At 35.0% G+C, this 22,596-nt stretch overlaps 1 protein-coding gene, 1 long non-coding RNA gene and 1 other non-coding gene across 13 annotated transcripts in view; 2 read left to right on the top strand and 1 right to left on the bottom strand.

The window, feature by feature from the left end:
• The window catches only part of LOC116600724, a 72,610-nt gene extending 66,067 nt beyond the window's left edge, over positions 1–6,543 (bottom strand). The window contains exon 1 of the long non-coding RNA XR_004289777.1: positions 6,490–6,543. This is a non-coding gene — a long non-coding RNA (uncharacterized LOC116600724). The remainder of the gene's footprint in view (positions 1–6,489) is intronic.
• ADGRL2 (adhesion G protein-coupled receptor L2) overlaps positions 1–22,596 on the top strand; it is a 508,892-nt gene that overhangs the window by 259,310 nt on the left and 226,986 nt on the right. The gene's annotated exons all lie outside the window — the stretch shown is intronic.
• LOC116568353 lies at positions 3,999–4,104 on the top strand. The gene has a single exon (XR_004276571.1). It is a non-coding gene; the product is annotated as a U6 spliceosomal RNA (small nuclear RNA).

Genomic DNA, 22,596 nt, shown 5'->3' with positions numbered 1-22,596 from the left:
TAATTATATTTTTATTGAAATATAGTTGACATACAACTTTTTCTCTCTTCAACTGGGAATAATATATTCCCTACCTAGTTTGTTGAACATAGAAATGTAGTTTTAAACAAAATCTATAAAAACATATGAAACATAATTTCATTATTTAAGTGTAATTTCCTTAGGGGTCATAAACAACTTCACTCACTAAACATTTGTTATCCAACATATGGCTCTCTCTCTTTTCTTCAAATTATCATATCTTGGACTTTTCTTCTACTGGGAGAAAAGGCAAGAAAGGGGAGGAAGAGATAAAAACATTTTATTTCTCCAATCCATCACTTTATTACCGTAATTTAAACTATTCTAGTTGAAGCTTTTGAGGGAAATGATACTGAATTTAATACTTAAAAACACGTGTTTGATGTCTTATGTGTATCTTTTGACTTTGAATGGTATCATGTGAAGAGTGAAGAATGAAAGCGAAGACTGCAACAAAAAATAGCTTATTCCATAAATGAATATGCCAGAAAGTAGATATTTTACTGTGTGGATCATTATCATCATCCCAGGCTCTAGTGTAGTAGAGAATCTGGGATATTTATTATATGAATGAATGTCTCTATCTTTGCAAGAAAAAAAAATAATTCCTATTCTTCATATACCTAATTATTTGCCATGGAGTCATTCTTACCACAAATTTTTCTCTGTCCCCCACATAATTGCTTTTCCTACGGTTTCTAAATTGGGATTCGTTGGCATTTTATCAAATGTAGGACCTGTAGTCATCCCTTAACTTGTTTGGCAAGTTCAGTGGCAACACATTTTTTCTACTTAATCAGGAGGTGAAGTTTCCAGAAACATCTCAAAGATAGAAGGACAAGACTTAGAGAACTTAAAAAAAAAAAGGGCACTGTCCTTGCAAAAAATGATGTAAGAGGTAAGGAGGTTAAGCGACAAAACTGAACAAATGAGTTTGGGGAGAAACCTAGCCTTTTATAGTGTAAAAGGAAACAGAAGTACTTTCTGCCGGTCTAATGAAGGGTTTTGAAATTGAGGGTCCTTAGAGGAAACCTGGAATTAGAACAAGTTAAAAAAGTAAAGAATGTAGGGAGTGAATGGAGAGGGCTTGTTTGTCTAGAGTTGGTGCCTTAATAGAAAAACGGCAAGCCAGCAGTAATGCTGCAGCTGATAAATTGGCATGTATAAGAATGGGGACAGGAAAGCACTGTGCTAATGACAGTTAGAGGGTTTTTTTTGGTTTTTTTTTTTTTTTTAAGGAGCACATGAACTAATCCAAAGGAGTTACTTAAAATTACAGTTTGCTCTTTTCTCTCTCTCTCTCAGAATTGTTTAAAGAGAAGAGGGAGAGGAAAAGGAAAGGTGTAATTTATAGGATGTACCTTAGGAACTATTATTAGAAGAATAAAAAAGAGAACTACTGGCAAATGTAAGTGCATTAAAAATGCAGTAATTAAAAGGTTCTACAAGAAAAAAGGAAAATCAGAGCTAACAGTCTTCTATTAACCTACTGTGATTTATAACTCACATTCTACTTTTTTCTTCTAGTACAAGTTCTCTGTTACTGTGTATAATAGCCACAGCAATTTTCTGTTGTGGTAACCCATATTGGTTGTAGTGAGTGGATCTTAATTTGTTTTTAATGTGCCTCTAGTTCATCAGCTTCAATTTCAGGGGGAAATTTCTCTGTGCTTCAAATAGCACCCAGTGTAGCTACTGTGTATTTGCAACTGATGTCTATTTTGGTAATACAGCAGTTATCAGTAAATAAGAAGAAACAATGAAATGTGTTACAACATTGAAGGAAAGGACAAGGATAGATATAACTGATGATGAAGTGTATTTATTCTGGGAAAACCGAGGTGGTATGTAAATGTTGGGAAGTGGGAAAGGATACACTAAAGATAAATCTAGAAAAATAAAGTGAGAATAAGATAAATGCAAGGAGTGTGATGAATCATTTCCTAAGGAAATTAACCTAAATTCCTGATGGATGGTTAAGCATTCTGTGAACACATGAAAGCACTTGTGTTTCTAAATGTTAAATTAAGATATGCTCAAAATTTCATAAGAAATCAATACCAATTAAAATGCTGAGCATGTTTGGCAATGTTCTAAAGATTACGAGCATTATCCCACTTAAAATGCTTCTAAATAATATAGGTAGGAACGAATATATACCCTATGAAAAACTGATGTACAGAAATATGAAGCTTGCCCAAAGTCAGACAAGAAGTGGCAGAAATTTCAAATGCAGGTGGAATCTGGTTTCATGCACAGGTTGACTCCTGAGGTAGGCACTGGTAGTCACAATACCCTCTGTGTCCAAGAGAACCATAAAGATACACTGTTACTGTTGCAGTTGAAATTTTTACAAGGAAACCACTAATGGAATTGAAGTACTTCATTGGACTAGCACACCTAGCACAGGTTGCTAAGAAAGATCTTCAGGTTCTTTCTGCCAAGGCTGAAGATGGTCTCTCCTGGCCTCATTGCAGTGCACCAAATGCTGCTCAAATGTGTCAAAGTGCCTAGCTTATTACAAGGGCATTGACAAAAGTAGAGCAGAAGAGAAAAAAATAATAATAAGAAGAAGAGCAACCTGATGTCTCTACTTAGTTTCTTCTTTCTTCTGCCATGTATGCTTTCTAAAATATCCCTCGTTCCAGCTCAAATTAAATCCCATGAAATTCTGTTTGAAGTTTATTGTGTGCTACTTGAGAAATGATAATGTTTCATCAATGTTTTTATGTTATCTCCAATAGCCCTTGCACCTCATCTGTCCCAAGGACATCATGGAAAATAATTTGAGGACAAACCAAAGTACTCTCGCACCTTAATCATTTGGCATTGAGTTGATAACAGAAAGGGCAGGATGGATGACTGCAGTCACCCTGTCATTTTGGAGGGAAACATCTCAGAGGAGAGTAAATATGATAGCCTTTTTATCTTGAAACCAAACCAAAGGCATGATTTCCTTGTAATCCTTGATGATTGGAGAATGAAAGACCCAATATGACCGTAGGAAAAGAAGATTTTATGTTAACAGCAGAAATAGTTTAACATTTTTAGCAATATGAAATTTACAAAGTGCATAAGCAGATATAATCTCTTTTGATCTAACTCCCTGAGAGGCAGGTAGCTGTGTATCCACAGAAAAGTTGCTTGTTCTTTCTTAAATATCAGCTTTCTCAATTGTAAAGTGAGAAAAACAATAATTCTCCTTGGGCAAGTTACTTAACCCTTCTGTTCCTCAGTTTCTTCATTTGTAACATGAAACGATAGGATGAGGTTGAAATATAATTCTTCAGATATTCAGCTGTTTTTCATGTACAGAAATGGCAATTTCATATGCTTCAACCTAATATTTGTAGTGTTGTTGTAAAGATGAATACACTTAAAACAGGGCCAAGATCTTAGTACACACTCAGTGTTAATTTTATAAATATGATCTCACTTCATTCTTAAAACAGTCCTGTGACAGATAATTGGGTTCCACCTTTGGGTATAAATTTATGTGAAAAAACATATACCCTTTATGGATTTATAAGGGGGAGGAATGTAGCTTTACAACAATTACCACTGCAACATAACCCTTTGTCCAGTGCTTTCTAGGCTCCTCAATGTATATATACTGTATCAGCCGCTAACAAGTTCTCTGAGCTGCTTTTCCCTCCCATCCAAATTTGCCATCCACTGGATACGTCACTAGTTTTGTAGTTGAGGTTTTAACAAATATTCATGTGACTTTTACCTTATAAAATGGCTTAAGGCCAAAAAAATGAGTAGCTTTATGCTCATCAACTTAGATAGGGGTATAAAAGCATGTCAGAGGAAATTTTTTAGTGGATTCAGGTATTGCTTGGTTAAAAAAAAAATAAAGTGGAATTTATATAATATAATGTACAGGAAGAAATAAAATAAAAATTCAGAGTTATTTGTTTTTATATTCTGATTTTTTTGTGGAAAGTTTTTCCATTTTGGTTTTAACTTCTAAAATATCAATCACAGTACATATACTAAAAATTGGAATGATACAGAGAAGATTAGCTTGGTGCCTGCACAAAGGATGCCATGCAAATTCATGAAGTGTCCCATATAAAAAAATTAAAAAATAAAATAAATAAAATAAAATATGAATTGTAAGGTCCTTGCCAGTGAACATTGTGTCTTTGCACATATGCATATAATATGTATACAATATGCATTATACACATGTAAATACGTATATAATATGTATACTCAATTGGTACATATTAAAAAGGAATAATTCATTAAAATTGAAAGTATAGGATGCTAAATATTATGGAGACAAAATGAGTCAAAGAAATACATTTTTGAAACTGTTTAATCTGTATTTTATAAAATGCCTTTGAAAATGAACCAGAAAAATCACATGCATATTTTGTAAAGTATTCTCTACTGTGAATAAATATATTATATAAAAGTCAAGGGGGGCGCCTGGGTGGCTCAGTGGGTTAAAGCCTCTGCCTTTAGCTCATGTCATGATCCCAGGGTCTGGGAGCCTGCTTCCCTCCCACCCCCCGCCTGCCTCTCTGCCTGCTTGTGATCTCTATCTGTCAAATAAATAAATTTTTTAAAAAATCTTAAAAAAAAAAGTCAAGGTATTATTATAGTTAACAAAACTTATTATTGGATTTTTTCCCAATAATTTTAATAGTACAATAGTTATTTTGGGTCCCTTTCTCTCTATGAGTAAACTAATTCAACCCTGTACATTATTTTTTATTTGAGAAATAATATAAAATACATCAGGAATTTTTTCATAAAATGTATTTTTGCACATATGCAAAGTCTAAATGATTGAGATAGAGATGTCTTTTGTGAACCCTACTGAAAAAACAAACATCAAAAGAGAAATGTAATGTAGCTATTTCTCCTATCCTTTTTTCTCAAATATAATCATTCGAGAGGATTATTATAATTTTTGAAAGAATCGAAACTAACAGAGCAATAATCGTAGTGAATAGGAATTTTAATAATTGAGTATTCAACATATTCTCTTATTGGACTGAAAAATAATTTTTCTTTTAGTACAGTATGTGTGTACAGTGTGAGAAAGTGCATGTGTCAAAACACATGAGGCTGGTATTTTTTTATTGGGTTTGTTGGTTTTACCTCTAGGATTTTGTTTCTAAAATGGTGACTTTGGACACGAACTGACATCATCTTCATTATGCCAAAAAGAAGACAAGATAAGAAAATAGGATTTGTTTGCCCAAAGTTACCTAACTAGAACTAGGAAGAGTTCAGATCAGATCTCAAAATTCCTGTCCAGTATTCTTTCTTTCACATATGGATGCTACTTACTTCTATTTACTAATTTATTCTAGAATTTAATCACTTTCATTTTCTTATTTTTCTTTCTGTTAAACTGATATTATTAATTCTTTAAATTTATAACAGTACCATTGGAGTAGACAGAAATCTACTGAGCTAAGAAATAAGATACCAAATTTTGCTTGAGAATAATAGAAGGGTTTTCAGCCATTTATCTATAATTTAAATTATTAAAGTAGAATCACCATTAATAGGAATTAGTAAAACATACAAATCTGGAAAGTGGCTGATGAACAATAGAAAGATTTACAGATTTTTGTCTATCTCAATGACTTCATTTTTCATTCATTCTTGTTCAGGATACATAAGCTATTAGCATATTATTTGAACTAGAATTCAACCACTATGAAAGTATTTTTTTAACAAAAATAGTTTTTAAAGATCATGAAGATATCAGAACTCACATAGAAAACCTAAGCAACATGAAGAAGATTCTTTTTTAATTTAAAAATCCACTCAAACTCCTTCCTCAAGTAATTCTTCCTTTCCCTTTTACCTTCCCCAATTTGCTAACTTGATTAATATCTGCCTAGTCTGTTCAAAATGATTTAGATACAACTAAGAGTTTACTATAAATTTGACCCAAACATACTAAAGAAATCCAGCAAACAAATATGAGAACAATGTATTTCTCACCTTGAGAAGGAAAATCTCATTGGATAAATGACAAACTGATGGCAAGGAAAACGAAATTAACCATCTGTCTAAGGCAGCTCCCCTAGCTTGCTTTATTTTTCTTCTTGCACTTATAATACCTGGAATAGCACAAATTGCCTGTTTATTGACTTTTTCCCCCTCACTAAGATGCTAAACTCCATCAAAACAGGAACTTCAATAGATTTTCTTAAACAGTGCCTGACACATAGGTTTCCTAAATATTTGTAGAATGAATTTTGGTTGTTTGGGGAAACCAAACTAAACTAAAAATAGTTTTATGGTTAACAAAATAAAACAATATTTGTTGAAAATATCTATAACATGTCTCTAATGAGCATGGTAGTATTTAGATTGTGATTGAGTTTCATATTCCCTTTCAGGGTCATAATCCTGAATATCACTTCTTATTATATAGTATAATACATAAGTCATGAGAATTACAGTAAAATCCATACTGACTTTATGACTGACCTTGTTTGGAATAAATCTTCAATTTGGATGTGATTTCTTATAAAGGGCCAATTTCCCTGAAAAGCAAGTAAGTAAAATACATTGATTAATTGAGAACTGTAGTTAATTGGGTTTTTACTAAAATTTATTTTTACTGGCACAGAGTAGGTACTTAATAAATATTTGTCAAATATGTGAAGTTTAGTTAGTTAAAGTAGACTTGTTATTTTGTTTTTAGTTACTCAATAAAAAGAGAATTTTTCAATTAAATATGTAATATGCAATGGCATTAGAATCCACATAACAAATAAGCAATTTAAAAATATTACAAGTTCTTCCCATTCTCTTCTTTTTCATCTTCCTTTCCATCTTCCCTTCTCTTTACTTATCTTTCTTTCCTGAATAATTTAGACCCAAACTCATTAGATGGGGACAATAAGGTTAGCATCCATAGAGAGTATAGGTATAGGTATATAGACTCTATAGAGTATAGAGTATAGGGAGAACTCAGCAGCCTGAAGAGCAGTGTTGGAGCTCAAGAAGGATGAGAAGAGCATCTGGAGTGGGGAGGGAGGACTGGGATGTTCAGCATCAATAGGATAATATACATGAGGAAATTGATCAAATAAATATGTTAAGCAAAATTGGGAGATAGGGTTTCCACTGTTGTAGAAAGAAGTTACAAATATGAAAAGAAAGAAACTATGTTGGATCCTGTGGTGTTGGCTTAAAAACGCACATATCAGTGTGAATTTCTAGTGTATGGATATAGATAGAAGATATATGTTAATATGTGTATATATGGAAAAATAGATAAATAGATGGATAGATGAATTTTTCCTACATATATTTTCTTAGTTCCAAATCCTGAGAACAATGACACACTCAAACAATGGGCACACCTACCTCCCAAATCTTGGTTTCTAAATACCATTTCTGAATAAAAGAAACTAGGACTGCTTGGAGAAGTAGCTGTTTGCACAGCTGGGGCATGAGAAAGACAAAAAGAGCCTCTCTTATTGTACAAAAATATGGAAGTACTCAAAAAAATGCCAGGGACATGTCAAAGAAAGAAGAAGTCAGATTAAAGAAGATCATACTGCCCATATCTAAGACTATTAGAAGATCAAAGTGAATAATAATAAAAGCAAATGATAACCCGTTGGATAAAATGGATATCCATGAGCTTATATTTATCTTAGTAAGTCAGTAAGTTGAAAGTTAATGTACTTCTCCATAATATACTTACCAAAAATTCTTTTACATGATCACCTTAATCATGAATTAATACTAACTTCACAAGTTATGTACCAAATGATAGGATACTGTGAGATGAACAAAAAAATCCCTTTCATGATTCTTCAAAGACAGACAATTTAAATCCAGTAATAGGAAAGTAGAAGATAAACCTCAAAGAGCATCTTGCAAAATAACTAAGTCGTAATTTTTTTAAATGTCAAATCCATGAAAATTATGGGGAAATTGAGGAAATCTAGATTATAAGAGACTAAAGAGGCAGAATAATGAAATGCACTGCTTGATTCTAGACTGGATCCTTTTGCTATCAAGAGTATTATTGAAACCAGCAACAAAACTTAAATGCAGTCTGAGGATTATATGGTAGTGAGTATCTATTTTCTGAATTTAGTGGCTGCATTTCATTTATAAAGAGATGTCCATGTTTGTGGGGAAAATATGTTCAAGTGCTCAGTTGTTACTACTCTCAAATTATCATAATTTTCAGATCATTCAGGAACAATATTATTTGTACTGCAGTTACAACATTTTTGTAACTTGGAATTGTTTCAAAGTAAGAAAATAACTTAAAAAATTCAAATTCAACATCTTCCATGCAATTTTGTCATAATCCTAAAGTAGTGTTCAGGTTATAGAAAAGTCATGTATATTTTGTGAATTTGTATAATACAATCTGAAGTGTAGACTGCAGGCTCCCCCTTTTAAAATAAGGTAGGTAAATAATTAAAAAAGAACAATATGCTTTGTGGGGTTTCCATTGAAAACAATTAAGATTTCTCAGATGTTTGGTACTAATGGTTATAGTGATGGTTTTCTGTTTTCTTTTGTTTAAATGTGAAAGGTCTTTTTATTTAATTTAGTAGGAAGGAGTCAAATCTCTGATAGGTATTAAAACATCAATGAATATTGCCTAAATGGGAAATTATGAAGGGCACCTGGGAGGCTCAGTTGGTTACGCATCTACCTTTGGTCTAGTCATGATCCCAGAGTCCTGGGATCAAGCCCCATGCTGTGAGCCTGCTTATCTCTCTCCCTCTACCTGTCACTCCCCCTGCTTGTGCACTCCTCTCTCTCTCTCTCTCTCTGACAAATAAATAAATAAGCTTTAAAATGAAGTTATGATGGGACGCCTTGGTGGCTCAGTTGGTTAAGCAGCTGCCTTCGGCTCGGGTCATGATCCCAGCGTGCTGGGATCGAGTCCCACATCAGGCTCCTTGCTCGGCGGGGAGCCTGCTTCTCCCTCTGCCTCTGCCTGTCATTCTGTCTGCCTGTGCTCACTCTCTCCCCCTCTCTCTCTCTGATAAATTTAAAAAAAAAAAATCTTTAAAATGAAGTTATGATACTTCCTGAGGGGCAGAAAACTTAGCAGAAATAATATGTGGATAGATAACATTTTTATACTTACCCACATTACTATAATACAACCATTTTTAAATAGTATGGCAAATAATAGAAGGCAGAGGCTTAACCCACTGAGCCACCAGGTACCCTAATAAATAAAATCTTTTTAAAAAATTGAAAATTACAATATTAAGTTTGTGTGGTATAAAATATTCTACTTGTATTTGAATGCTTGTTTAGTTGGCCAATCAAGTAATAATTTTTATATCTGGCAATTAAAGTAGCTGAAAGATTATCATAATTAACCTAACAAGAGATCACAGAGGTTGACTATATCTTCCTAAAGGCAAAAAATATTTAAAGGAGACTATCCTTCGAATATTCTTTTCCCCTGTTTTGGAGAATACTCATTCTTACGTAGAAATGAGTTGTGGGCATGAGGGGTTTGGAGTATGACTGGAGAAGTTAGGAGTATGGGAGCCCCAGGATATCTGAAATTTGCTATGCTTTCATAGAAGAAACATTTGCCCATGTCTAAATATCTGCCAGTCTTAGGGAATTCCTCCTAGTCAGGCATTGCGACGTACTAATAGAAGCAAAAATACAACAATAAGACCTCTTACATTTCATGGACTCTTTCTTAACTTGTGAGAAAATTAACTTTCCATAAATATGATTTGAAGAAATTTATGGTGTTCACTTAAGAAAAGAGAACTCTATATTACTAAAAACAAGTTAGGCTAAGATCAGTAACATGGTATAGAGGGTTCAAACTATAATTCTGTTCTATAAATATGGAAACTTAGACAAATTATTTAACCTCTTTGTGCCTCATTTTCTTCATATGTAAAACAAGGGTAATAATTACACCTAAATCATGGGATTATTATGAGCATTACATGAGACAGCACATGTAAATTGCTGAAAGTAGTACCTAGGACATAAGAAACACAAATTCCTATCTCTTATTATAATTATTTGGGATCAAATTTGCTATCAAGCAAAAATGGAAGCTACACTAAGAAATGAGGATTTGTGGGGCACCTGGGTGGCTCAATGGGCTGAAGCCTCTGCCTTCAGCTCAGGTCATGTCTTTTCATGTCTTCTGCCCATTTCTTGATTGGATTATTTGTTCCTTGGGTGTTGAGTTTGAAAAATTCTTTATAGATTTGGATACTAGCCCTTTATCTGATTTTACTTGCAAATATCATCTTCCATTCTGTTGGCTATCTTTTGGTTTTGTTGACTGTTTCCTTTGCTGTGCAAAAGCTTTTGATCTTGATGAAGTCCCAATAGTTCATTTTTGCCCTTGCTTCACTTGCCTTTGACAATGTTTCTAGGAAGAAGTTGCTGTGCCTGAGGTCGAAGAGGTTGCTGCTTGTGTTCTTCTCAAGGATTTGATGGATTCCTGTCTCGCATTGAGGTGTTTCATCCATTTTGAGTCTATTTTTATGTGTGGTGTAAGGAAATGGTCCAGTTTCATTTTTCTGCATGTGTCTGTCCAATCTTCCCAACACCATTTGTTGAAGAGACTTTTTTCCATTGGACCTTCTTTCCTGCTTTGTTGAAGATTAGTTGACCATAGAGTTGAAGGTCTATTTCTGGGCTCTCTATTCTGTTCCATTGATCTATGTGTCTGTTTTTGTGCCAGTACCATACAGTCTTGATGATTACAGCTTTGTAATAGAACTTGAAATCTGGAATTGTGATGTTGCCAACTTTGGTTTTCTTTTTCAACATTCTTCTGGATATTCAAGGTCTTTTCTGTTTCCATATAAATTTGGGGGCTATTTTTTCCATTTCTTTGAAAAAAATTGATGGTATTTTGATAGGGATTGCATTAAATGTGTAGATTGCTTTAGGTAGCATTGACGTTTTCACAATATTTGTTCTTCCAATCCATAAGTGTGGAAGGAGTTTCCATTTCTTTGTGTCTTCCTCAATTTCTTTCATGAGTACTTTATAGTTTCCTGAGTACAGGTTCTTTGCCTCTTTAGTTAGGTTTATTCCCAGGTATCTTATGGTTTGGGGTGCAATTGAAAATGGAATTGACAAAAAAATAAAATAAAAAATAAATAAAAAAAAAGAAAATGGAATTGACTCCTTAATTTCTCTTTCTTCTGTCTTGTTGTTGGTGTATAGAAATGCAACTGATTTCTGTGCATTGATTTTATACCCTGATGCTTTACTGAATTCCTATATAAGTTCTAGCACTTTTGGAGTAGAGCCTTTTGGATTTTCCACACAAAGTATCGTATCATCTGCAAAGAGTGAGAGTTTCACTTCTTCTTTGTCAATCCAGATGCCTTTTATTTCTTTTTGTTGTCTGATTGCTGAGACCAGGACTTCTAGTACTATGTTGAGTAGCAGTGGGTGATAGTGAACAGCCCTGCCCTGTTCCTGACCTTGGGGAAAAGCTCTCAGTTTTTCCCCATTGAGAATGATATTTGCTGTGGGTTTTTCATAGATGGCTTTGATGATATTGAGGTATGTATCCTCTATGCCTACACTATGAAGAGTTTTGATCAAGAAAGGATGCTGTACTTTGTCAAATGCTTTTTCAGCATCTATTGAGAGTATCATATGGTTTTTGTTCTTTCTTTTATTAAAGTTTTGTATCACATTGATTGATTGTGGATGTTGAATCAACCTTGCAGCCCAGGTATAAATCCCACTTCGTCGTGGTGAATAATCCTTTAAATGGATTGGCTAGTATTTTGGTGAGAATTTTTGCAACAGTGTTCATCAAGGATATTGGTCTCTAATTCTCCTTTTTGATGGGGTCTTTGTCTGGTTTTGGGATCAAGGTAATGCTGGCCTCACAAAATGAGTTTGGAATTTTTCCTTCCATTTCTATTTTCTGGAACAGTTTCAGGAGAATAGGCATTCATTCTTCTTTAAATGTTTGGTAGAATTCCCCTGGGAAGCCATCTAGTCCTGGGCTCTTGTTTGTTGGGAGATTTTTGATTAATGCTTCAGTCTCCTTACTGATTATGGGTCTGTTCAGGTTTTCTACTTCTTCCTGGTTCAGTTTTAGTAGTTTATACTTCTCTAGGAATGCATCCATTTCTTCCAGATTGTATAATTTGCTGGTGTTTAGTTGCTCATAATATGTTCTTATAATTGTATTTCTTTGGTATTGTTTGTTATCTCTCCTCTTTCATTCATGATTTATTAAATTGGATCCTTTCTCTTTTCTTTTTGTAAGTCTGGCCATGAATTTATCAATCTTATTAATTCTTCCAAAGAACCAGCTCCTAGTTTCATTGATTTGTTCTACTATTCTTTTGGTTTCTATTTCATTGATTTCTGCTCCAATCTTTATGATTCCTCTCCTCCTGTTGGGTTTAGGCTTTCTTTGCTGTTCTTTCTCCACCTCCTTAAGGTGTAGAGTTAGTTTGTGTACTTGAGGCCTTCTTATTTCTTGAGAAAGGCTTGATCTGAAAATATCAGGGAATGATCCCAGTCTTTTGGTACTCGTTGAGACCTGATTTGTGACCCAGAATATGATCTAGTCTGGAGAATGTTCCATGCGCACTGGAAAAGAATGTGCATTCTGTTACTTTGGGATGGAATGTTCTAAATATATCTGCAATGTCCATCTGGTCCAGGGTGTCATTTAAAGCCTTAATTTCCTTGTTGATCTTTTGCTTAGATGATCTGTCCATTTCATTGGTGGGGGAGGATGTTAAAGTCCTCTACTATTATTGTATTATTGTTGATGTGTTTCTTTGATTTGTTATTAATTAGTTTATATAATTGGCTGCTCCCATGTTAGGGGCATAGATATTTTAAATTGTTAGATCTTCTTGTTGGACAGACCCTTTGAGTATGAAATAGTGTCCTTCCTCATCTCTTATTATATAGTCTTTGGCCTAAAATCTAATTTATCTGATATAAAGATTGCCACCCCAGCTTTCTTTTGATGTCCCTTAGCATGTAAATTGTTTTCCACCCCCTCACTTTAAATATGGAGGTGTCTTTGGGTCTAAAATGAGTTCTTGTAGACAGCATATCGATGGGTTTGGTTTTTTTATCCATTCTGATACCCTGTGTTTTTTGATTGGGGCATTTAACCCATTTACGTTCAGGGTAACTAATGAAATATATGAATGTCATGCCGTTGTATTGCCTGTAAGGTGACTGTTATTGTATGTTGTCTCTTTTCTTTCTGGTTTGTTACTTTTAGGCTCTCTCTTTGCTTAGAGGACTCCTTTTAGTATTTGCTATAGGGCTAGTTTGTTGTTTGCAAATTCTTTTAGTTTTTATTTGTCTTGAAAGCTTTTTGTCTCTCTATTTTCAATGACAACCTAGCTGGATATAGTATTCCTGGCTGCATATTTTTCTCCTTTAGTGCTTTGAATATATCATGCAAGTCCTTTCTGACCTGCCAGGTCTCAGTGGATAGGTCTGCTGCCAATCTAATATTTCTACCATTGAATGTTACAGACCTCTTGTCCTGAGCTACTTTCAGGATTTTCTATTTGTCTCTGAGACTTGTAAGTTTTACTATTAGATGATGGGGTGTGGGCTTATTTTTATTGATTTTGAGGGGGGTTCTCTGTGCCTACTGGATTTTGATGTTTGTTCCCATTGCCAAATTAGGGAAAGTCTATGCTATAATTTGCTCCAATATACCTTCTGCTCCCCTCTCTCTTTCTACTTCTGAGATCCCAATTATTCTAGTATTGTTTAATCTTATGGTATTACTTACCTCTCAAATTCTCCCCTTGTGGTCCAGTAGTTGTTTGTCTCACTTCTGCTCAGCTTCTTTATTCTCCATCATTTGGTCTTCCATATCACTAATTCTCTATTCTGCCTCATTTATCCTAGTAGTAAGAGCCTCCATTCTTTATCATACCTCATTAATAGCTTTTTTTATTTCAACTTGGTTAGATTTTATTTTTTATTTATTTATTTTTTAAAAGACTTTTTAAATTTATTTGACAGACAGAGATCACAAGTAGGCAGAGAGGCAAGCAAAGAGCCCGATGTGGGGCTTGATCCCAGGACCCTGGGATCATGACCCAAGCTGAAGGCAGAGGCTTTAACTCACTGAGCCACCCAGGAACCCCTCAACTTCGTTAGATTTTAGTTCTTTTATTTCTCCAGAAAGGGATTCTCTAGAATGTCTAGTATCTTCTGTGCTTTTTTCTCTAGTAGATTCTCTAGTATCTTCTGTGCTTTTTTCAAGCCCAGTTAGCACCTTGATAGTTGTCCTTCTGAACTCTAGTTCTGACATATTACTAATGTCTGTATTGATTAGGTCCCTAGCCATCAGTACTGCCTCTTTTTTTTTTTTTAATGTGAGTTTTTCCACCTTGTATTTTATCCATATAATAATGGATGAATGAGAGAACAAAATACTAAAAGGGTAACAATGACCCCAGAAAAATACAGAGTAACCAAGTCAGAAGAGATATAAAACCGGGGGCAGAAGGAAGGAAATATATATATATATATATATATATATATATATATATATATATATAGACTAGAACAGAGCCACACACTTGATTTTTGGTGTATTTTGGTCTGTTAAAAGAAACTGTCTGCCATGGATTTTAAAGAAAGAAAATCTTTCTTTCTTTTGTGTGTGCGTATACACACACACACACAAATAAGGTTAAACATGATGAAGGGATAGAATATGACTGTAAACATGAAAAATTAAAAAAGATTCTAAAAAGGAATTGATAAGATAAAAAGTTGTTTAAAAAGGGAGGGGGAAGAATGTTATCAGACTGGAGACTAGAACAAAATGCTAGATTTAGGGTATATTTTGATCTATTAGAAGAAATTGTATCCCCCAATTTTTTTTTTTTAAGATTTTATTTATTTATTTGACAGAGAGAGATCACAAGTAGGCAGAGAGGCAGGCAGATAGAGAGAGAGGAGGAAGCAGGCTCCCTGCTGAGCAGAGAGCCCAATGCGGGACTCGATCCCAGGACCCTGAGATCATGACCTGAGCCGAAGGCAGCGGCTTAACCCACTGAGCCACCCAAGTGCCCCGTATTCCAAAATTTTAAAGAAGGAAATACCTATATGTTAAAAAAAGAAAATAAGATTAAATATAATGAAGGGATAGAATATGACTATAACAATGAAAATTTATAACAATGAAAATTTTAAAAGATTTTTTTAAAGGTATTGATAAGATAAAATATTTAAAAATTGTTAGAAAGGGAAAAAGGAAAAATTTAAAAATTAGAATAAGAAAAAAAAAATCTGGGGGCGCCTGGGTGGCTCAGTGGGTTAAGCCTCTGCCTTCAGCTCAGGTCATGATCCCAGGGAGGTCATGATCCCAGGATCCATAAAGCAGGGAGCCTGCTTCCTCCTCTCTCTCTGCCTGCTTCTCTGCCTGCTTGTGATCTCTCTCCCTCTGTCAAATAAATAAATAAAATCTTTAAAAAAAAAATCTGAAAACTTTAACTTTGAAAAACTAAAGAATCATGAGGAAAAGTCATGAATTCTATGTGCTGTATTCCTGTAGCTCTGAAGTGTGCAGTTCTCATTGATTGGTAAACTTGGTCTTGGCTGAATGTTCTTGTTGGTCTTCTGCGGGTTGGTGGGGGGAGGTGCTGTTAAAGTGATTCTTAAATGTCTTTACCAGAGGCAGAATTGCACCTCCCTTGCCAGGGGCCAGGTTAAGCAATCTGCTCATTTTTGCTTTCAGTGGCTTTTTTCCCTGAACGCTTTCCGTAGAGCTTTGGAGAACAGGAATAAAAATGTTGACCTCCTAATCCCTGGCTCTGTAAAGCCGAGAGCTCAGGGCCACAGTACTCAGTGTACCCTCAGAGAAAAGCAGTCAACCTCTCCTGTCTCCCTGGTCTCCAGCCACACTCTGAGCTCACACAGCCCCTGAGCAAGCATTTCTATGTCTGGTCATGGCCCTGTTTGTAGTCTCCAACCCCAGCGAATTCCTGCAACATGCTCCCACACCACCTCTCACAGAGGAGGAAGAAGGCAATCTACCCAGATCTGCCACTCGAAGAACGGTGGCCTGAATATGCCTTGGATAACAGTTTAAGGTAACCTCAAGCTGAGAGCTCACTGCTTGGCTCCATCTCTGCAGCCAGCTTCCCCACTCTATACCTGTTAGCTCCGCCACATCAGACACCCCTGGTCTTTTTGTGACCTGATGGGTTCTGAGACCACACTGTCTCCATGAGGGCTCCACCCCCAGCTTAGCCTCTGGGGCAACGTCCCTCAGTGGAGCAGACTTCTAAAAGTTCTGATTTTGTGCTTCGATGATCTGCCACTTGCCAGGAGCTGGCCCGTCCCCCTGAAGTCTCTCTTCCTGTATATCACCTCAGATTCACTTCTCCTACCTTCCAGAAAGTGGACACTTTTCTGTTCCTAGAATTGCTGCTCTTTTTTGCTTCGATCTCCAGTTGAGTTTGTAGATGTTCAGAATGGTTGAATAACTATAGCTGAACTCCTGGGACCCTATGATATTAGGTTTCCTACTCCTCCACCATCTTGCTCCAGACAGAAAAGATTCTTAAAACTAGTTTGAGAACATTGATCAATCAAGGCCACTTCCTGGTTGGTTCAGTGGCTACACATCTGCTCTGGCTTCCCCAGCTGCTGCTCCTTCATGCCAGCCTGAGCTAGTTCTCTTCTTTCCAGTGCTGGCCTGCGGGAAGGGCATTTCACCTAGCACATAGCTAGACACCCCCATGCCGAGCACACTCTCTTTGCACTCTGAGTAAATATATGTATTGGCCTATAACTAACGCCGTATTAAGGCATGCAAGTATTCCTTTTTTCCCCATCTGTAGAAATGGCGATGATAATAGCAGTATTCCTCACAGCATTGTTATAAGGATTTAATGATAAAACTTAGCAATTTGCCTGGCAGTCAAAAAACACAAGTTGTATTACTATTGTTTTATTATTATTATTATTATCTATATGATAAAATAAGATCAGAGTCTGAGACATACATATGAGGGTACACTTAAAATTTTATACTATGATAAGAACAGAAGAGCTAACATTTCAACTATTTTTAAGAAGGAATGCAGTTTTTCCAGATGGAGAGGAAGGGAAGAGCATTCATGAATTCCCCATGTGTTTTATCTAAACTTGACTTGTTTTCAAAAAGTCAGTGGGCCCACAGTTATTCCACTGAGAAAGTACTTTTGAATTGACCATGTCCACGCAAACTAATCAATCAACAAGTAATTGAAAACCAAATCTGTGAAATATGCAGATAAAGTGTAAGACAGCCTCCCAGCTGGTTTTCCTATATCCACATTCTTTCTTCCTTAGCATAAGGAACCTTATATTCATAAGGCTGACACACTAATCTTCTTTCATGCAGTTTTCATCATGCCAAAACTGCTGGAGAACATGGAGTAATTTTCAAATAACTGCTGTATAAAGCCCATATGACTGTGTCTAGACTCAAGAATCACCCATAGTCTTGCAATTCAGAATACAGCACCAGCACCAACATCACCTGGGAACTTGTTAGAAATAGATAATCTCATACTTCAATCCAGACCTACTAAATTAGAGTCTGCAATTTACCAAAATCCCCACGAATGCAAACCAAAGGTTGAGAAACAGTACTACACAACCTCCATTAATCTAAACCAAACAAAATCACTATCCCATTACACAACCCATGGTCCCATCAAAAAGAATAAAGTCCTTTCATTAATATCTCTGCATCCAAACAATCCCTTTGCTCGTAATCTTAACACCACTAGAAATGTTTTATTTCCTTTCCCCCTTTATCTAAATCCTATCTGTTTCTAAAGGCCCATGGAAAAAATCCTATACCTTCCATGAAACCAACACCATTTCAAGCCACACTAACCTTGCTGAACATTCCTGCATTTAGGTCAGTACCATTTCATTCTTCTTATTTATTATCATTCATTATTCATTGAATAATCATTTTCTAAATGTTTAGTATTGTTTACTGGGCACTGTTGCATTGGTCAGAATGCAAACAAAAACACAGACTTTCCCTGCTTTCCTTAAGCTCACAAATGGAGAAGAAACAGTTCAGTAGAGATGCCTTCTGCTCCACAGACATATAGGGCAAATGGGTAGATGTGGAGGTGCAGGGCCATACGGGATAAAGCAACATGATTTGTGCTTTTTTGTTGTAAAAACTACCTAAATGAAGGGAGTAGTGCTGTTGAAATATATTAAAACTTTCTGTGGCATCAAATAGATAAAACATTTTAACTGATAGAGACAAGACAGGGATACTGTACTTGGTTTCATGTTAATTTTATGATCTTACAGATGATTAAGGGTTTTTTAATAGGATGGCAATATGTCTTTCTTTGTTCGTTCAACAAATAGCAGAATTTTAAAATAGCCCTTATTTGTCCTTTTCTGACTCTTTAGGCTTCAGACATGGTGTGCACTAAATAAATACTTGTTGATGGAAGACAGTCTTTGATCTCAAGTCAGGGACTAGGTTTACACACATGGAACAACCATTGCACAAATGCAGCCCTTTCCTCCTACTGCTTTTCATGACATAAGGAAATGTTCATGAATTTGCAATGACACTTTGGTTTACTAGTAGTGTCTTTTGGATCAAAAAGTTCCTCCAGGGTGCCATGGAAGTTTCTGTTTCTCTGTAGCTAATGTTTTTGTTCACCAGAGACTGTTTTGGAGTATAGCCAACCAAATGGAACTGGCTAGTAAAAGCTTTTGTGGGTGAGCAGTTTGGAAACAAGTTTCAAGACCATTTGCCAGCTAAACCTCAGCAGGTAGAATTTTAAACAACATAAGTTAATATAAAGGCTTCAGCTGAAAAAGCCTGGAGGAGCAACGAGAGAGAAAATGAAGTAGGTAACATCCCATATTCTTTGAGGGTAAAAATCAAAGTTAGCTTTTCTTATAGTAACAAAACTACCCATTGGCTCTTTGGATAGAAACGGATGTTTCTGGAAGACAGTCACCCTTCAAAAGGTTGCATGCCCCAAACAACAGCACCAGAGTACATTAAGGTTAGATATTATGCAAGACCTTTTGTGAGCCTCTTGTTTTCTTCAGTGTGATTTGAGAGCAGGATCACACAAGGAAATTTCAAAACCAAACTGAGTAAAAAGACTATAAATAACATAAACTAGAACGTTATAGGATCTGGTATTAAACAAAAAGTACCCATCACTTTGGTTAAAGAACCAGCAATTTCCTTTTATTTATCATTTTCAAATTAGTTACAACCTTCCCTTATCTTCTTCAGCAATCTTGGGGAAGGTGAGTATTCCCACATCCCGTGCAATTTTCTTTTCAATGTTTAATTTCTCTGGGTGCAAGGAAAAAAAAAAAAAGCTCTGGACCCTTAATTGAGCAATTATTATTTCTTAAGTGAATATAGAGTTTGAGGATAGTGCCAACATCTCCCTTTCATCCAGAGAACAAGTCTGACACAGTCAGCGGCATATGTTGTCTGGCAACACCCCAGCTTTAGGTAGAAGAACCAAGTGAAGACTGAAAGGGAAACTCATTCTTCACCCCTAGTCACTCCCTGGCATCTACTGAGGTTCTTGAAAGAATGCCAATTAGGACCGATTTACATGTCTCCTTGGAGGTTTTAGATAACTCTTCACTAAGAACTGTTTGTTTTTCTCATTTAGACCATTTCTCCAGAGTAGGATTTGCAAACTTGCTGCTGAATATGCTGTTTGCAGATCATTGCTTGGTTTCCATACTGACATAAAGCACTGGTACTTGAAAAATTCATTAAGAAGTGACTCATCTGAACTCCCAGATCTCAATCTGTGGGGTGATTTTACCACATTTTCTACAGTGTTGTTCCAGAATCCAAACAGCAGAAAATAAAGAGTCCGTATGCAAACAGTTTATAAAATATGCCTAGATGAGGAACTTACTGCTTCATAGCTTGAGCCATTGTTTGAGCAATTCTAATTGTTTTAAAATTTTCTTTATATAGAGCTGGAATCCACTTCTCTGCCATTTTTCTTGGTTTTCTAGATACTCACTGTCTCCTTTATATAAAAAGCCCTTTGAATATTTAAAGATAGTTTCCATGCTTCTCTTCCTCTGCAGGTTTCTCTTTAATTAAACTACTCTTCCTTCGGCTACTCCTAAGGTTATATGGCATCCAAACTTCATCATTAATGAGCAGATTTTGAACATAGTCTGTTAATAATCAGCTCAATTAAAATAAAAAATATGTACAACTTACTTAAATATAAATTTAAGGTTAAATAATCTTTTTTTATGTTTGGTTAAGTTTTGATTGAATACTATATTTAATGGTCTATAATACCTAAGATATAATCAGAAATTGCTATTAAAATGTCAGACTAGTAGACCCAGCTGCAGAGAGCATCTTTTTGTTTGCTTCTGTTAATGAAAATTTTACTGGACACTACTAAGAGGTGACTGAAAAATCATGCTGAAATATTACTGTTATCTACTGGTGTAAAATTTCTCACCAGAAAACTATGAGAACTTTGGGATTAAATGTTTGCTATCTAAATACAAGTTTTAGCAGCCCCTAAAATTGTTAGGAACACCTTAGAACACTTTGCTTCTTAATTACAGTTTCCCCCCAAAATTATTATAAGTATCAAATTAAAATATAGTTACTATTTGAGAAATTTCAAGCATTTATGAAAATATAATGAGCTAACCTTTTAAATCAGACTTGAAGACAGTTTGAATATTCCTTATATGCCCACAAAAGTTTCTCTAGTCTTTTGCAAAATGCTAACATGATTATATTTGTCCAACAGTGTAGATGGTTAATATTCACCCAAGTGACATCAACAATTTAATGCATCATGCTTTTTCTTCTCATTAAAATTGCTATTACTGAAGCTCGACTAAATTTTCTTCATGCTTGGCCTTCTGTATAAGTCTGAAACCCTACAGTTTTCCTCCTACACCATCATGTTTTGCTTTGTCTTCAGTTATTTTTCCTTCCTTCTCTTACCTGCTTTCAAGAAATAGAATGAGGCTCTTTAATGTGCCAATTCCAAGTATATTCAAATAAAATGCAAATAAATCAATAGCCTTCTTCAGAAAAGTTTACATTTGAATGTGAGAGGCTGTTTCCCTTACTCATTGGCTCTCCCACTGAGGTTAGATGACCCATTGCAGCGACTTGCTGGAGTGAGTTTCAAATTGGTAAAAAAACTCCTAATAAAGGAATGGTGGCACAAAGAGAGAGAAAAAAAAAATCTGTGAAATAGGAAAGTCCAAATGTATATTCTTATCAAGTCTTATACTTGTCCAACAGTTACAAGCCTCTCTGAAAATATTTATATGTGTGGGTGGGGGCAAGTTGCCCATTAAATTGTAAGAAGTGTTATCAGATTCATCAGGACTTGGTTGTAAATTTGACTACACAGTTTTGGCTCATAGAGAAATAAGGAGGAAATATCTGATTAAAGTGTGCATTGCTGCTGAGGCAACTGAATGTTGCCATAGCAATTGAGATGAAATGTGCAAGAAGTGAGATAATTAAATCTAACCCCTTTAGTAGTTTTGACAGTCAATGCACTGCCAATAGGAAAAGTTATCTACAGTATTAAGATAAAACACATTCCTCATGGAAAGTCTCCTTACTAGTATTTTGTTGTTCCCTTTCTAAATACATTGCTTTAGGTGTCTAATTTGAATGTTCTCTTTTAATAATCAAATACAGTTTTGACCTTGGTCTATAACTGCCTAGAATTTCTGCTAGTTTATTGTATCATGGGAGCAGACATCTATAAAAAATATCCAATTTTTTCCCCTCAAGTTCTTTAAAAAAGTATACTAAAGCCAAAGCTGTCATATTTGAGCTTAGAATTCAATAATATCTAGAACGTGCTGCCCTCTTCAGGAGCTGGTGCTTAAAAATACTTTACTTTTATTTTTTTTAGCAGTTTAGAAATTATAAATATGAATTATAATATCAAATATTGTATTGATAATTATTTGGGAATAAGCACGACATTAGTAAAATATTTCTAAGTTAAAGAATTTTTTCCATTAAAATATTTCTAAGTTAAAGAATTTCAAGAAAAATCAATAAATATAAATTTTGAAATAAATTATTAATATTTACAATTAAGTACAAAAATAGTTTTCTTAAAAGAAACTACACTCATTGGCAGAATTCCTGAATCACTACAGAATTTCAGAGTTCCATATTTTGTACCCAAATATTTCTTTAAGAATACAAATGACTAAAAAAGATATCTTTGATGTCAAAATCTAAGTAGGACACACTTCAAATCTTAATTTTATTCTCTAGGAAAAAGCAAATTTTGTGAACACCAAAATTTGTCATTTAAGGGCACCTGGCTGGCTCAGTCATTAGAGCATGCAACTCCTGATCTCAGAGTCATAAGTTTAAGCCCTATGTTAGGCATAGAGTTTACTTAAAAATATGTATTTGCCATTTGAAATTTTAGCTAGTTTTCATTTGTAGAAACATTATCTTTTTTGGAAATAATGATTCAGATTACTTAACACATGATAAATTTTTATTCAAATTTACTTCATTCAAAAATAATCCTGAAGGGTCTGAAATAT

The sequence above is a fragment of the Mustela erminea genome, chromosome 10, assembly GCF_009829155.1.
Source record: "Mustela erminea isolate mMusErm1 chromosome 10, mMusErm1.Pri, whole genome shotgun sequence".
In the NCBI taxonomy this organism is placed as follows: domain Eukaryota; kingdom Metazoa; phylum Chordata; class Mammalia; order Carnivora; family Mustelidae; genus Mustela; species Mustela erminea.
This window is presented reverse-complemented; position numbering and strand designations above follow the sequence as displayed.